At 45.7% G+C, this 15,380-nt stretch overlaps 1 long non-coding RNA gene across 3 annotated transcripts in view; it reads left to right on the top strand.

The window, feature by feature from the left end:
- The window catches only part of LOC118302301, a 104,037-nt gene that overhangs the window by 52,278 nt on the left and 36,379 nt on the right, over positions 1 to 15,380 (top strand). For all 3 annotated transcript variants that reach the window (XR_007030615.1, XR_007030616.1, XR_007030617.1), the window contains one exon: positions 14,961 to 15,030. This is a non-coding gene — a long non-coding RNA (uncharacterized LOC118302301). The remainder of the gene's footprint in view (positions 1 to 14,960; positions 15,031 to 15,380) is intronic.

Genomic DNA, 15,380 nt, shown 5'->3' on the forward strand with positions numbered 1-15,380 from the left:
CTCTTCGCACATTTGCATGAAAGCGCACAGTGCCGGTGACTTTGTGAAAATGTCAGGGCGCTGAAATGAGTCGCTAACAGAAGCAACGGTCAGTGAATTTGCGAGGGGGAAGAGAAAAAGAGATATTTTTTCTTCCCTCCCCGCCGTACATTCTTCTCTGCCTCTCTAACGGTTTTTCCATCAACCAGTTCGTCCTCCTCCTCTGCAGACTCCCACGTCTCTCTGTTCCACTCCCTTCCCTTGAAAAATTTAAAGTCATGAGCCGAGCAGATTCCTGAAAAGCAAGGGCGGGGGGGGGGGGGGGGGGGGGAGCAGGGGAAAGAGAGAGAGAGAGAAATACCTCCAAGGATTAGTAACTAATCCGGGCTTTGGTCTGGGAGGCCCTGGCCTTCTTCCCTCCTGTCCCTCAAAAACACTGCGAGCTCTGTTGGCGGGGTCACCACTAATGGGCGGGGGGGGGGGGGGCTTTAGGGGGGTTTACGAGGAAGGAGTGACGGGGGCGCTCGTTAGCAGGCCGGGGGAGTGTTAGCCGCGGCTGCGGTTGGACCGGACGAGAGAAGCAGTGGCGGCGCGGTGGCAGCGTCTAATCTGAGAGTCGAGGTTATCCATTTGACGGGACAGTTGAATTCCAAAAGATAATAATAAAAAAAAACTGTGGAGGTGCAATCTGAACTCATCTGAGGAGCCATTTCTGTTTTAGAAACACTGCATGATGAAAACAACACCGGGCACCTCGTTCAGTTCGTCCCCCTGAGCAGAAATGAACCGCCGGAGAGGAACTTAGGTGAAAAAAAGAGTTAGCAACGACGGCCACTTTACCGGGCGCCTGTTTCCCCTGCGATGATGACGGCAAACGCTCGCCCTGAAATTACACTTGACCTATCCGTCCGCCCATATGTTGGTATAAAAGACTCACCGGGGCGGTCGCAGCGTTAATCTGATGGCTGTTGAATGATGTCCGCGTCGACGGCGGAGACGCGTGACAACAATCCCTTGTGAAGGTGATAGAGTTGTGTTGCTCAGTGAGCACGATCCATCCAGCGCTTGTGTTCTATTGCAAAACTGTTATCGTTGTGACTACATGGATAAAGTGCTGGTTCTGCTTACGTTGTTGAGTGCGGTGTGGCAAATGAAATGTGATTGAACACGAGACACCTGAAACTAGATGCATGAACGAGACAATAGGGAGTGGGTCTCAATAGTCCCGTTTTTTGAAAATAGGTTATACTTGTATTTAATTTTGTCATGGCTGCTGTCCGTGGTGCTGAATTTGGGGGTTTCGGGACGATCCCTGATATACGGTCAATGACCACATGCAGTTGTCGGCTGTTTTGACTAGAGACATGTCTTTTGTCTCTAGCAAGGCCAGGTAATTTATGCTATTGCATTCTGGGGGTAGATTTTGATATATATATATGTATATACATATATTTTTAGATTTTTGTACCTTAAGTGACCACATGTTCTGCCCAAAGCAGTCGCAACAGAAAAATGATCTCCCGTCTCCAAAACTAAAATCTCAATCCTCTGGGTTGTAATAAAATTCGTGTATCGGAGAAGAAAGTCGATGTCTTGACCATAAATTGGCTCGCGTGAAATAAAAAGGCCCAAGAAACACCAAACAAAAGATTCCTCTGCTCCACAAAGCGAGTGACTGATCTTATCCTACATTATCACAACCCTGCGCCGCTTCCCACTGGACATTTCTGCCATAGCGCTCATCGTAAAATGTGTCACTGGAAGTATGTTGAGAATACAGTCAAGCCAAAGAGCAGAAATCTGGATCTAGCACAGTAAAGATGACTCAAAAGTAATAGCTAATCCTGAATTGCTCGGCCAATAAGGATGTAAACATTTTTGACCGCGTCGCACGAGTACATGCTGTACCTAGAATGTTTGGCCAAGGTACCCTGGTCGCAATGCTGCAACACAAATAGCATTTTAAGATGTGGCACACAATACGTTATACTATAAATATTAAACATATTAGCATCTTGTCTCTAAACGAGTCACCACTCGGCGCCTGCTCCCCTCCTTCCCTCCTTCCCTCCCTCCCTCCCGTCGTCTGGGCACCATAATTACATGACTGATGTGCGTGGACAAGCGGAGGCGCGTCATCCTGTCGCACTGTCAGTCACACGGAGCAGAGCTAAACCGGCAGCGAGTGGGGAAAGTATTTGCTTTCAAAGTTTGATCGATTCTTAAGATTCAGAGAATCACCACGTAGCAGGCGGGAAAATGACAAACTGTGTCGGTGGAGTGTCTCGTGAACAGTCAACACGGAATTTCGGTCATTGATTTGTAGCAAATGATATTCATGAAGAGACCATGAGGATTGTTTTTTAAAGCTTGCCACACAAATCAGATTTCTTGACTTTTTATTTCGTTTATTTTTGATATTGCTTGTAGACCTGCCGTCTCTGTAAAGGACTGACTCTCAAGGTTCGAGGTTGTCAAGCAGCAACTTACAGCCAATGCGAGCCAAGAGAACTTCCTCCGTGTGAATTTTGAGTGACAACGACCTAAAACAACACAAAATGATAATCTCATCAGCCCCCGGGTTACAAATTTAATTGTCTATGGTGATGTTTCAACAAACAAATCCTAATCAAAGCAGCGCCAGAGTGCTCATCCCTCAGCTGCTCTTTTTTTTAAATATAACTAATTACTTATACAAATATGGATATATAACTAAGGCCTTATTCAGAAAAGACCCCACAGCACCTTTCTTTATTCCGTTTCGTACTTATCAGCTCCATCAATGAGACGGCAGTCCGACCAAAGAGAAAATATTTTGGATTGACCTGCTGAATTTGATGTAGAACTTTAACAGTCAATCGATTTAATCGATGAGTGATCGACAACTTAGTTAATCGCCAACTATTTTGATAATCAATAATCAAAGTTGTTTTTATGAGTACACTAAATATATTTGGTGTGTGGAAAAAACAAAACATCATCTTTGGGTTTTGGGAAACATTTTGTTAAAAACATTCTTATGACATTTTATGGACCAAACAACCAATCGATCAACCGAGAAAAGTGTTAGTTGCAGCCCTAATTAGATGCAACCACTTCTGTAAGATTATGGTCTTGATGCAACAATGACAGTAAGCGGGCTGTTGAACTAGCAACCCCCCCCAGCTGACGGCTGACGAAACACTGCACTCCCTCTGAAATCATATGTCGATCTTCCCCAGTTTAATTAAAGCAAACGTGCAGAGCTGGACTGGGACAATGTCATCGACTTTGGCCTTTGGGCAAAGATCTGGGGCCAACCGCAATCAATCACACATCACCCATCTTCGCGCTCCCCTGAATATGTATATTAACCCCTTACAAAACACTGAAGCCAAGTGTAATGAGGGAATCAACATGCGGCAATGCAATAATGTATACTCCACTGCAGTAATCAATCCTCCATGTGCGGAAGAGTATTAGGGCCAGGCAGCAGAAGAAAAAAATGAGAGGTGACCGTCTTGTTTCAGCCTGTCAATTATAATATCGCAACTTTACAACTTGGTTAGCAGCTAGCGTTAGCTTAGCAAACTGGCTAATAAAACATCAACATCCGGTTGTTTGGTGCTGCTGAAAAGTGCTTCTGGGTCACAATTGTAAACTTTATTTTCCACATTTCGACTATATTCACTTTATTCTCGAAATGTTGGAAAAAATAAAAACAATCTTCCCCCTCATTTTTTCTTCTTCTTATGACTGGCCCTAATACTCTATGGCATCCGTTGTGTGTAATGGGGGGGAAGAGTAATCTGTGCCCTCCTGCTCCTTGCTCTCCTCTCTCTCCCTGACATCCTCCTCCTCCTCTTGGACTCCGGCTCAACGTGGCACAATGAGACACAAGGAGAAAGAAACTGGGCGAGGTCTCAACAAAATCAGGCACAGGCAGGATTCCCTGACAAAAAAAAAAAAGATGCCAATAACCAAATTATCTTTGTAATAATTTCCATCGACGGCATCGCTGACGAATCTACACGATGGAATGCAGCGATTGGCGAGCTCGCTTAGAGATAATAATCAAACTCGTGGATTAATGGTCACATGATCGGCGGTGATAGGAATGTCTTGATGTCGTACCATGAAGACGATTGTCCAAGCGTGACGTACACTAAGCCTGCATACTAAATTAACAAGTTAAACCAAGAGAACAGAAAGACACACAGAGCAAGAGAAATGTCCGCTTTCTTAATGAGCCGAATGGTTGGCTTGGTCTGGTGTAAGGCTCAAGTTGTCGGCCTGAACCAGCATTGCAGGTTTTGTCTATTGTGTGAAATGTGGGTAGGACTTAACGCGAGTTCTCCGAGGAAGAGAGGGCCATCATAAACCCCTGCTGACATGCCAGGCTATTTTTATTTCCCCCTCGAATTGCACTGCTGCTCAGCACAGCGTGAGCTCTGCGATCCACGGTTCGGAAAAGACAGGAAGAAAAAAGGGGGAAAAAAAAGAATAGCAGCAAAAAAAGAAAAGAACAAGGAGAGAGAAGAAAGTCAGGAAAATGCGTGACGATATGTCAATAGGAATTCGGTAAGAAAACCAATACAGATGGAGGAAAGGAAGGACGGTGTCGCTGAAGTGTAGAAAAGAAGTGAGAAATGAGAAATCAAGAAGAAATTATAAGCAATTAAATGATTCTGTATGGCTCTCATTTTACAAAAGGTACAATATTAGAATTTATGTATTACGGCTCCACTCCACAGTGAAAAAAAGGGTTTGGCTGACACCAAACCTGAAGGCTGAAGGTTCTTCACAGGCTCACCGGAGGCATTTCTGGCCCAGCAGTGTGAGTCGTCCCCAGGGGAGAACGCATCCTTTAAAACTCCACCCTGTCGGAGCGAAAGTGGGGGGAGGGCAGAAGAGGTCTCCAGCCACAAAGAGAGTGATGGGCGATGTCAGGAGGGCACAGTCGAGTCGAGGCACATGCCGCCCCCGGCTCTGGCAGGGACATCCGGCTCACTGCGTCGTGTCAGCGGGGCAAGATGTGCCTTGCATAACATCCGAGTAGATGCACCGCTCGTGCTCTTATGGCCGACAGGAAGTCATTCATACTTTTAAAATAGGAGGTTACTACTGGCCTACAAGATGTTAACATTTGGTTAAAGCACCAGTGTATTATTTTATTATACGCAACGTATTCTGGAAACGTTTTGTGCAACAACCGTATTCAACACGACGTAGCAAACATGGCCGCTCGCACGGTGGTCGGGTCCACCTCATGTAACTACATTTAACTCATTCACAATTGATGAAAAAACATTGTGATTGGACATATATGAACACATAGTTGTGGCCAATATATTCAATTTCTGTGAATAAGTTCTTCTAAATATTACACACTGTAGCTTTAAAGTTAGCGAACAATTGTGGTCATGCTAACAAGAAAACAACAGATTTTTTTGACCCATTTAATCAGTCCAACCTCTTCCCAAGTGGACTTGTTGGATATAATATAATATAATATAATATAATATAATATAATAGCAACACTATCTTCGCACGTCATACTTATTTCTGCTAGATGGCATCGTCACTTGAACGTTAATAGAGATCATGTTGTTTTGGGGAATTTGCTGAAATGACTGACAGTCTCTGACAGCCTCTGTTTTGTGTTTGAGGTTCTAAATCAAAGCTCAAAATAAAGTCAGGCTTCATTTACTCAGCAGGAGTCCATGCAAGTAGGCGGCAAACATAATGGTATAACATCAGTTGTACAATAGTTATTTATAGTGTTAGAATACACGGGCTGTTGGGAAGCAGAGATTTAAGAGTTACACACATTCGGGATGCAAGCGTTTCATGCAGAGTTAATTTAATATTAAAGTACGTTTGTGGGAAGCGAAACTTCTAAGTTCAATGTTGGCACCGCGGAGCACTGCCACATTTGGTCTGGCAAAAGATAATTGTCTCCTGAAATGGGAGGCGGAGAACATCAAGACGCGTTTCCAGGCCAGTTCCCCCTTCTCTCTCTCTCTCTCTCTGTGTGCGTGAGTCACCCCCCTTCGTTATTTCTGAATCGGTTCATACTGCGTCAAGGTTGCATTATTTATTTATAATTTATTTATTGCTCCGTTTTTCAGCCTGTCGCACACACACACACACACACACACACAAACCGACTGCGGTAGAGAGACTGGCCTCGGATTTTAAAGTCGAAGTGATACCCATCTGGTGCACCTGCTAGGTGTGGATTGATCCGTTAAGTCGACGTGGCAGGTTGTGCCTGGGGAGAACAACGGAAAAGATACACTGCACACACACACACACACACACGCGTATACACACTTTGATCCCTAGAGGCAAAACGCAGTGCAGAGCCCAAAGTGGCAATCAGACAACATTCATCTCTCGGCACAATTTGAAAGACAATTTACGATTAGATAATGATTTTTAGGGAGGAAACGTGGAAGAAGAAGAAGAAGAAGAAGAAGAAGAAGAAAGAAAATGGCATGTTCACTCAGTCAGGCTGTGGACATGCTGCAATTAGAGAGCAGAAGGTGGCCGGAGGGAGACAGGTTCGCATGCAGGGCATTGGCAATACCACCAGAAGCACCTCCATCCCCCCTCCACCCACTCACACTCACACACATGCACATGCATAGCAACCCCCCCCCCACCCCCCCCATGATGGAACGTGATGGAAACCACAAATGTGTGCCATGGCTGCAAGTGGTCCTTTTTCAAGCCGAGAAAACAAATGTTGCCGGGGCCAGTGACTCATGAAGGTCATGTGACGCATCAGTCAGTTCCCTTCTGTCACCGTGACCACGCTGGGGCCTAGTACAGGCGTCGTACCAAAACACCCCAGCAGCTTCTTTACCTCTTCCGGCCTTGCGGCGTTCTGGCAGAGGTATACCAGGCTGTCACTCTGTTGTCAGATTTCTACAAAACACTCCCGGATACTGCAAATGCACTGCAAAAGTGATATTATAGTATTATTGTTGTCCTTTTGCAACATTTAACTACGGCACAGTGCCAGCCATGTGCAGTCGGAGTCTGAAACGATACAGTAAGTGCATGCTGTTACTGACACTGAATGTACCAAATTTTAGTCAGAGCCTCGGGAGCATTTCTATGATTGTGCTATTTGATGCGTGATGTTCCCTTCTTTAGAAAAAAAAAGAAAAGAGAGAAAAAAAGATTAGGATGAACAGTGAAATTGCATCTGTCAGTCTGTCGAACCGCGACTACCCAGGACATCAAATAATGACAGTGATAATGGCAGAATCGATGTTCTTTATACTGTGTCTGTTGTACAAGTGCATCCGTTGTCGAGGCCTCCGCTCGGCTCTTTTGATCCCAATAAATCCAGCTTGCACTGGGAGTATTGAGGGGAAGTTTCTTGAACCTCGCTCGCTGCATTTGGCCAAACTGTCAAATAGGAAACTTCAGTTGATGAAGCCTGAGGAAAACATTTTTGTAAACAGCTTTGTAACCACTGCAATAGTTGTGACTATAATGTACGTCTCCTTGCTGTCAAGACTGGTTTTAAGCTCCACAAATAATATAAATATTAAAAAAAAAAATTCTCCCACTGACTCAAATGTAAATGTGTTGGTTTGCAACACATTGACAAATAGTTCTTAATAAACCAGGTTCGTGAAGAAAGAGGAACTTCTAGCTGCCGAAGAACAAGACATGGAAATATTGTCTCCATCTTTAGGTCGGTGGAGACCAAAATGGAGCTAAACAGACTCACCTTCGCCTAATCAACAACAACAAAAAAAAGACATGATTCAAATCACGAGGTAGTAACATGTCAAAGTTGTGCATCTTATCATGCTGCGGAGCTCTTCGACCACAAACTAGGAAGTTTCCGAAATCTTGAAGTGACCCGGAAGTATTTGATCGGCAGCCGTGAAGAGAGCTGTTCGGATTCTCTAAATGCATAGTCAAGGAGCTTCAATGCTTCCTTTCCTATCTCCTTTAGCATAGGGTCCACTGAACCAATGTGAAAGGAAAGGAGAAAAACGGACGCCCCTCTCCAAATAAGACCCAGAAGTGATGCACATCATCATGTAAGTTACCACTGAATAGGAATCATTTACATCGGATGTCACACGGTGGCAAAACACACTGTAACATGCTGATGGAGCGGCCGCGTTTTTTTCTAGTCCATCTTCGGGAAATTCGAATTTTGTAGACGGCGGACGCACGTCAATAACGTCCGGCGTCGCGTGATGACGGAGTTTAGTGAAAGTCGAGTCGGATCCTCTGAGCATTCGCTGTCGGCTTTTCCTAAGTCCGATGACTTCTTTCCTGTACTTTTCCTTTCCTTGACCTCATGACGTTTTCCACTGAGGTCAAGGAAAGGTAGATAGGAAAAGACGATGGGACGGACAACCCGAATCCACCCTTTATATTCTGATGGGGTGAGAATGTGACAGCACTAGCAGTGGACCATGACACTTCTGTCGCCGTGTGCTGTGGTTATTTCTGCGGCAGCTAAACGCAAGAGACGAGCAAAGCCTTTCAGCTTGCAGGACGACCCGCACAAGGTCTCGGGAAGTTTCTGGCGCCGTGAAATTCAATTGCAAAGAACTGACGGTGAGCATCTCATTGCCACCACAAGCTTAACTTGGAACGATGGAACATCTAATTTGCGTTCAAAAACAACAATTCCATACCTCCTCATATCTGAAGTTGTTGCTTGGCATTCCAAAACGTGTGCTTTGCTAAATTTTGACAACAGAAACATCCCTATGTGGTTGTCCTGGTGAGTAGTAAGTCAAATTCCCTATGTAATTATAGATATGGATTTCCAATTATTTTACAGCAAGAGACAATTTTCAGTGCAGCTATATGCACAGCTGGAAACCCAGTGCTCCAGAGCTTCATCCCAAGACGGTAATGCCTTCTCGGTTGTTAACCGTTGGATTAATAACGTTTATTCCCTGGAAAGTACTGTCCTCCTTTGGTTATTGGGGGCGTTTGAATCTTCTTTTCTGTACAAGTCAGAAGCGAAGAAGAAATTGAGGGGGGAAAAGCGGCCTATTAAGGAACGCGGCTGTGGAGGGAATGGGTCAGCAAGAAGACATCGTCTATTTTGTATTGTGTCAAACACTGAACCTCAGTTCACTTTGATTTACCTCTGACTCCAGACCAGGAGTGTTTAAAGTGTGTGTTTCGTCTTAAAACGTGACAGATTCACACCGAGGATCAGATCCCCCCTTTCTCCAATGTACACATCCGATACTTATTCCTGCATTAGTCTGTATTACGGTATCAGTCGTGATTCTTCTGCTCCAGTCCAGATGGGTTGAGAATATTCTGCAGTCGTTCTTTTTTTTTTTTTATACGCCTGTAATCTCTACACTATGGCTCTGATCCGTACAGTACACTGTCCCCTATCCTCCATGACATGCTGAGTTCCCCCATGATCGATGGTCCACTTCCTTTTTGTTTCCCCCAAAAAACGGAGCAGGTCCCAAAGTCAAACTCTCAGAGGGTCGAAATATTTTCAGAATAATGTAAATATCAAAGCTAACCAGAGTACTAGAGCGTACGCCTCCGCCGAGGCCCCACCATCTCCTTGAATTCAATCAGGCTTGATAGCTAAACAAACCAGATCATGAGATCATTTTGTCCAATTGTGGATGATGACACCACATTTAGATGCGCTAGATTCTTACTTTCATTTGGATCCACTCACAGATACCAGTCCCCTAAATATGGACATTTCCATCCCCTGGGAAATTGGTGAAAATGGCAAAAAAAAATCCCCGCCTCACACAAAGTTTAAAGAAATACATTTCTGCATCTGCCCCTTCGTCTGAATCGACGCCAACAATGTAATGGGTTCGTTCTTGGCCCACGTCCCGTCCTTCCATTAAGTTTCGTAAACGTCCGTTCAGTATAGTTTTTTCCTTTGCGTCACCGTGCTGACGGACAAACAAACAGTCGGCGGTGCAAACATAAACCTCCTCTGCGCAGTTTCACACAATCTTATTACTACGGACGTATAACGATGGGGCGAACACCCTTATACATTACATCCATTTAGAGCATGATCGCTTCACATGGCGTTTTGACTGTAAAATCTGTACCTGCAAAGTGACTGTTGGTGACTGACGCTGCCAAACGGAGGGCGAATGCCCAGATGCGCCACGGAAAAAGCGACAGCCTCCCCGAGCCGATCTCATTATAGTCAGCAGGATTAGTCACGGAATCTGCGGTTTACAGATCAGGATCAAGTTGAGTAATTAATGGTACATCCACTGCAGTTAAACGCCCTCAGTGTTTAACCACAAGGCTGATGGTCATCTTGGGTTTTCCCCGTTTTTCTTCCATCAACATCGGGCCAATAGCTCTTTTCTCTTTTTCACCATTTCACCATTCAGCGCTGCTGACAGTGGAGGAGCTTCCTTTCCTCTTGTTTCAAGTCGCTAAATATGTCACGCTCTCCAGCTGTCGGTGTCAGGAATGACCTGCAAACTGCCAATAGAGAGGAGTTACACGTGGTACGTGTATGTAACCGTCCTTCACTGCCGAATCCAATCTCCGTCTTTGCCCAACAAAGCAACCACACGGCAAATTGATCTCACAATCAGGAAGTCCTCGATTCTTCTGATGACATTTGAAACGTGTAATTGCAGAGGAGAGCTATTCTCGCCATTTTATTGAGCGTGTCCTGGAAGAATAAAGTGACTTCTCGAGGAGAATCCTTGACAAGTCGATATCGTCTAAATGCAGGGCAATTCTCTTTAAACACTGGGAAAGTATTATTTCTTTCACTGACAAATTCTGACTGAATATTTAAAATATGATATAAAACGCTCTGGCTGGCAATCTGGTAAATGTCAGGTGGGTCGCCCCACCACTGTTCAACATTTCCTTTGTCAATGCAGGGGGGAAGATAAATACCTACCCGTCTCAGGCAACTTGATGTTGGAAAATAAGCTACCTATACTGCAAGGCAGGTGTTTTCCGACAGCGTGATGCGAGAGGTCAGGAGCAAAGTGATGCAAAGACGACGACAAAGAAGATAAAAGAGAACAAATCGAAAACACAAATGGAAATGGATAAAGATCCCAAAATAATGACCAGAGACAAAACAAAAAAAACCTCTTGGCTGTTTAAACCCTAAAGGATTTATTAAAAAGATTGAATGAAAGTGTTACTGTTTCAGTGTTCAAATCACCTGCAACATGAAAAGTGTCCAGCGGCGCCAGACGAAAGAAGGGGAAAGCGCAAAGGCTCGCGGGCGTATGGACAAAGAAGGACCCGGGGCACAAAGAAGGAGGCCGCCGCCGACTCGGAAGACAAGCGACGCGACAACCTCCGCGCTACCGCTGCATGTAGCAAACGCAGCTGACGACTGAGCCAACGTTAACAGAGCTAGCGCTGGCGAGCTGGGCCAGAGGGGATTGTGCCATATTGGCTATTTCGTGCGCCCGAACCCAAACAGGTTTAGACCAGTTTCTTTTGGTTCCGCCCAAACTAGAGCATTGGAGACACGCGTAAAGAAAAGAGTTTCCATCACACAAGATAATCCTTTCATAAGGAGAATGAAATAAACGGCAACCCATTCATCAGCAGACAGAGGAACAGGAGAACGGCGCACTATGGACCACATGCACTAGGCTTCGTGGCGTACTTCCGTTTCAAAATAATGCTGCTCGTCTGTTTGCGGTCTGTTTTTTGGTGACTTTGTTTACTCACTACTTCATTCGCACTTTTGTCACGAGTCTACGAGGGTAAAATGACGGGAAAACAGTCGAGCGGTACTAAGTAGAACCGGGACACGGTTGTGCAAGTATCCCATCGCGGACCGTAGCTAATGGGACATCAGGTTCCTCGGATGTTCTTCAACAGTTGTGCGGCACCAGCGCTGTCCATGGTCCTGAAACAACTCCATATCTATAATTTTGCCTATACGTGTCACAAATATCCTGATATCGCTCGCGATATGTTTGGGCGGGAAAATGTGGCCTTGTCAGGCAAAAATGGCCTCCAAATGTTGATCCCCGTCTTTTTAATTATGCAGACGTTGTGACATGTTTGACAGCAGTCAGGCACATTTTTAAAAACCCAAAGTCTATCTCCTGGCAGAGATGGAGGGAGAAAAAAAAAAAGCATATCACACACATATCCTTCACATATTTTGCGAAAAAAATCAACTGACGCCGGAATTCCAGGTGAATGAGGCAATCGAAGTTTAACTTCAAGACCGAGTCTGACACAGAGCGCCTCGGGCCGTGTGTGTGTGTGTGTGTGTGTGTGTGTGTGTGTGTTTGTGTGTGTGTGTGTGTGTGTGTGTGTGTGTGTGTGTGTGTGTGTGTGTGTGAGAGAGTCTGCGTGAACGTGCACGAACCTAAATGTGTGGTTACATGACAGTGTATGTGTTGCATATTGTTACTGCACGGTGGCTTGGGTGTGCAGCTCGAGCGCACACCGCCAGCGGGCATTACACAATACCTGCATTTCAAGGAGCCCCCCCCCCCCAAAACTATTGCTTTTTGGTTTGTCTCGCAGGCTGGGACCCCTCCACTCCCATTTATTGCAGTGTATGTATTTGATCGATCACATTTAAAAGCTGCTGTCATAGAGGTCGATATGCCTATTGCCTATTTAAAAATGTGTCTCTCCTAATGAAGAGAAACTAGAACTCAGAGAGAACATACCTCCTGCCCTACCTGCCATGTTCAGGAAAATGAAAACCTTTCTGGATCCAAAATGAAATGGGTCAAACATCATAGACTATATATAAAAATAGACGTAGCCAATGCCTGAAGCTTGATTTTTCTTGAATCACCAGCAGAGGGCGACTCCACTAGTTGCAAAAATAAGTTAGTTTCTAAAGAAGTCTGTGAGAAAATAACTCAGAAGCAAGAGTTTATGGTCTCATTTAGAATAAAATAGACGATAAAACGTAGATACAGCGTGATTGACAGCTGGTATGCCGTCCAATCGGTGCATGGTTGCAGGCGGACGAGCTCCCGCTCAGACGCATCCCCCGGTTCCACGTCCAGCAGCAAGAAAAACCAAACTTGTCGCTGGTCAAAATGCGAAACCTCGAGGCTTCAAAGCGGCGGCTCCCAAACCAATGGAGTGACGTCACGGCGGGTCGCCACGGGTGACGAGAAGATGGGGAGTCTCAGGTGCCGAGGGAGGAAGCCGCTCCCGCCGCCGCGCACTCACACACACTCGGCTTGGGACCGGAGTCGCGGCGGGTAACCGTGACAAATCCGCTCCTCTTGCCTTATTCAAGGTGGCATTTATTTCGCTCACGGCAGATCTGCACCTACCGCACCAAAGGGGGCACCAGTTTCCTCCCGGGCTACTTCAGTGGCAGATTGGGTCTGGAAGCGTTGCGTGTCGTCACCGAAAATCCGTCTGAAGCACTGTGTCGCAGAGCGTGCTGCCCCTTGAGGGTATAAGTGGGAGCTACAATAAAGATAATGTGACAGCCGCTGTACGTTCATCAACGTTGGATGACTCGGGAGTGGGAAACACGTCGGGTTGCGTGTAAAGCGCGGGGATCTTCTCTACTTGGTATCACCGGCACAAGCCACCGGTGGTCTCTATTAGCGATGAGATTAATCCCATCAAGAACCCACACTTCTTAAGATACATGTCACAACGTCACGTTTTTGATAACAAAAAAAAATAAGGGGAAGTTCCGGTCACAGACAAAACACAAAGCAAGCGAGGAAATCATCTTCATCAGTTTGACAGCAGATGCAAACGCGCTTGCAACACAACACGTTAAGAAAACGCGCTGCATATAAACCGCGAGAAGTGTTTCCAGTGGACACTTCAACGCCATGCACTCGTCTGGACACGCGGATTTGGACTCGCAGCCCCGTTGAGTGATTTTGATTTCATTTTGAAAAATCCACGGCAACAACGAGCGTAGCCAGGCGTGTCCTCTGGAAACACTTCCGTCTCCTTGTGTTTTGTCTATTTGCACCTGTTTTATTAAGTTGCAGCGCTGTGAGCTCTCAGGGCCACCGTACAAAGTGTGGTTTACCATCAACGTCGTTATGTTTACGGTCTGTCCTATTATCTGACGGCTCCCAAACCGTCATGCACTCAGATCCGAGCAAATCATTTAGTTTGGTATGTAAGAAGTGGAACAGATGATGAACAAACTGTCAAAATTGTTTGTGGCAATTATCAACACTTCTGATCAGTTTCTATTCATTGAATGCCGGTGGATTATGAGTCCATTCGCAGTGGAGTCGGTTGGTTTTGCTCAGTACTATATTCTTTCTCTCCACCTGTCCCCCGACAGGGTGACGGCTACGAACGGGAACTTCATCTCGTCGCTGAATTTGGCACGGAGCATCTCTTTTCTCTTCTGTTTGAGATCATTCTAATTAGGTCCTGGCACTGTTTCCAAATCACCTTGATGATCGCGTTCTGCATTTTGTGTTCTGCTATCAAGCAAGGGAAACCAAGGGACCAATAAGCGTCAGTACACTACAAACGAGACTCACTGTCGCCGATGCCATGGTAACCGCCGTGTCACCCCGGGGAGTCAAAGGAGAGCAAAGGAGAGCACGCACGACAACTTTGTCCTGGTTTTACCACGTAATCTCGCCGAGGCATTCGTGTGAGAGCAGCGACCGCGAGCTCCTTGATTTCCATTAAGCTCCCCGACTTGGGCGAGCAAATTAACGAGGGGCACTAAAATGAATGTACACGGGAGTGTGTTTAGCATCTCCCCGGAGTGTGTAAACTCGGGCTGCTGGAAGAAAAAACACAATGCCAGTGTTCGAAAGGAAAACGGAAAAGAAAGAAGCTTTCTAATCTTTCACACCATTGCACTTGGCACAGACCTCAGGTAATAACAGAGTTGTTGAGAAAGATAAATATCCACTAAGTAAGCAGGCTGGGGGTTCTCATCAGCGACGTGCTCGCGACGACGCCGGTTGTCGACGCTTCCAATCGTCCCGTGCGATCTTAAAATATCCCTTTCTTTTCTTTTCTTTTTTTGTGTCATTCAGAAAACGCCTGGAGGCTCAGGAGGCCGCCAATCTGTTCGGTGAAACATCGGCGTGAGTGAAAGGACGCCCTGTGAGTATTGTGGCTATTGAATGTGAATCAAACACACACACACACACACACACACACAGAGGGGACTGTACTTGCGCCAACGCTGACACAGTAGAAAAAAGAACATATGTCAGCCGTCAGAATTATAGAAATGTCGGGGGACGTTTCAGAGAAACTGATGCCGGGGGGAAAAAAATTGTGATGCAAAGACAAGGACACATTGTAAATGTCAGGCTGCGCGAGCTTTGCAGATAAATCCCCACGACGAAAAAAACTAAACAGGAAGACGGTTGTTACGCAACAAATTTTCTTTTTGCATTTGTCGGACCCGCATCTACTACTCTTCGTTCGTCACTCCGCCGCCGGAGCGC

The sequence above is a fragment of the Scophthalmus maximus genome, chromosome 4 (genome assembly GCF_022379125.1).
Source record: "Scophthalmus maximus strain ysfricsl-2021 chromosome 4, ASM2237912v1, whole genome shotgun sequence".
Taxonomy (NCBI): Eukaryota; Metazoa; Chordata; class Actinopteri; order Pleuronectiformes; family Scophthalmidae; genus Scophthalmus; species Scophthalmus maximus.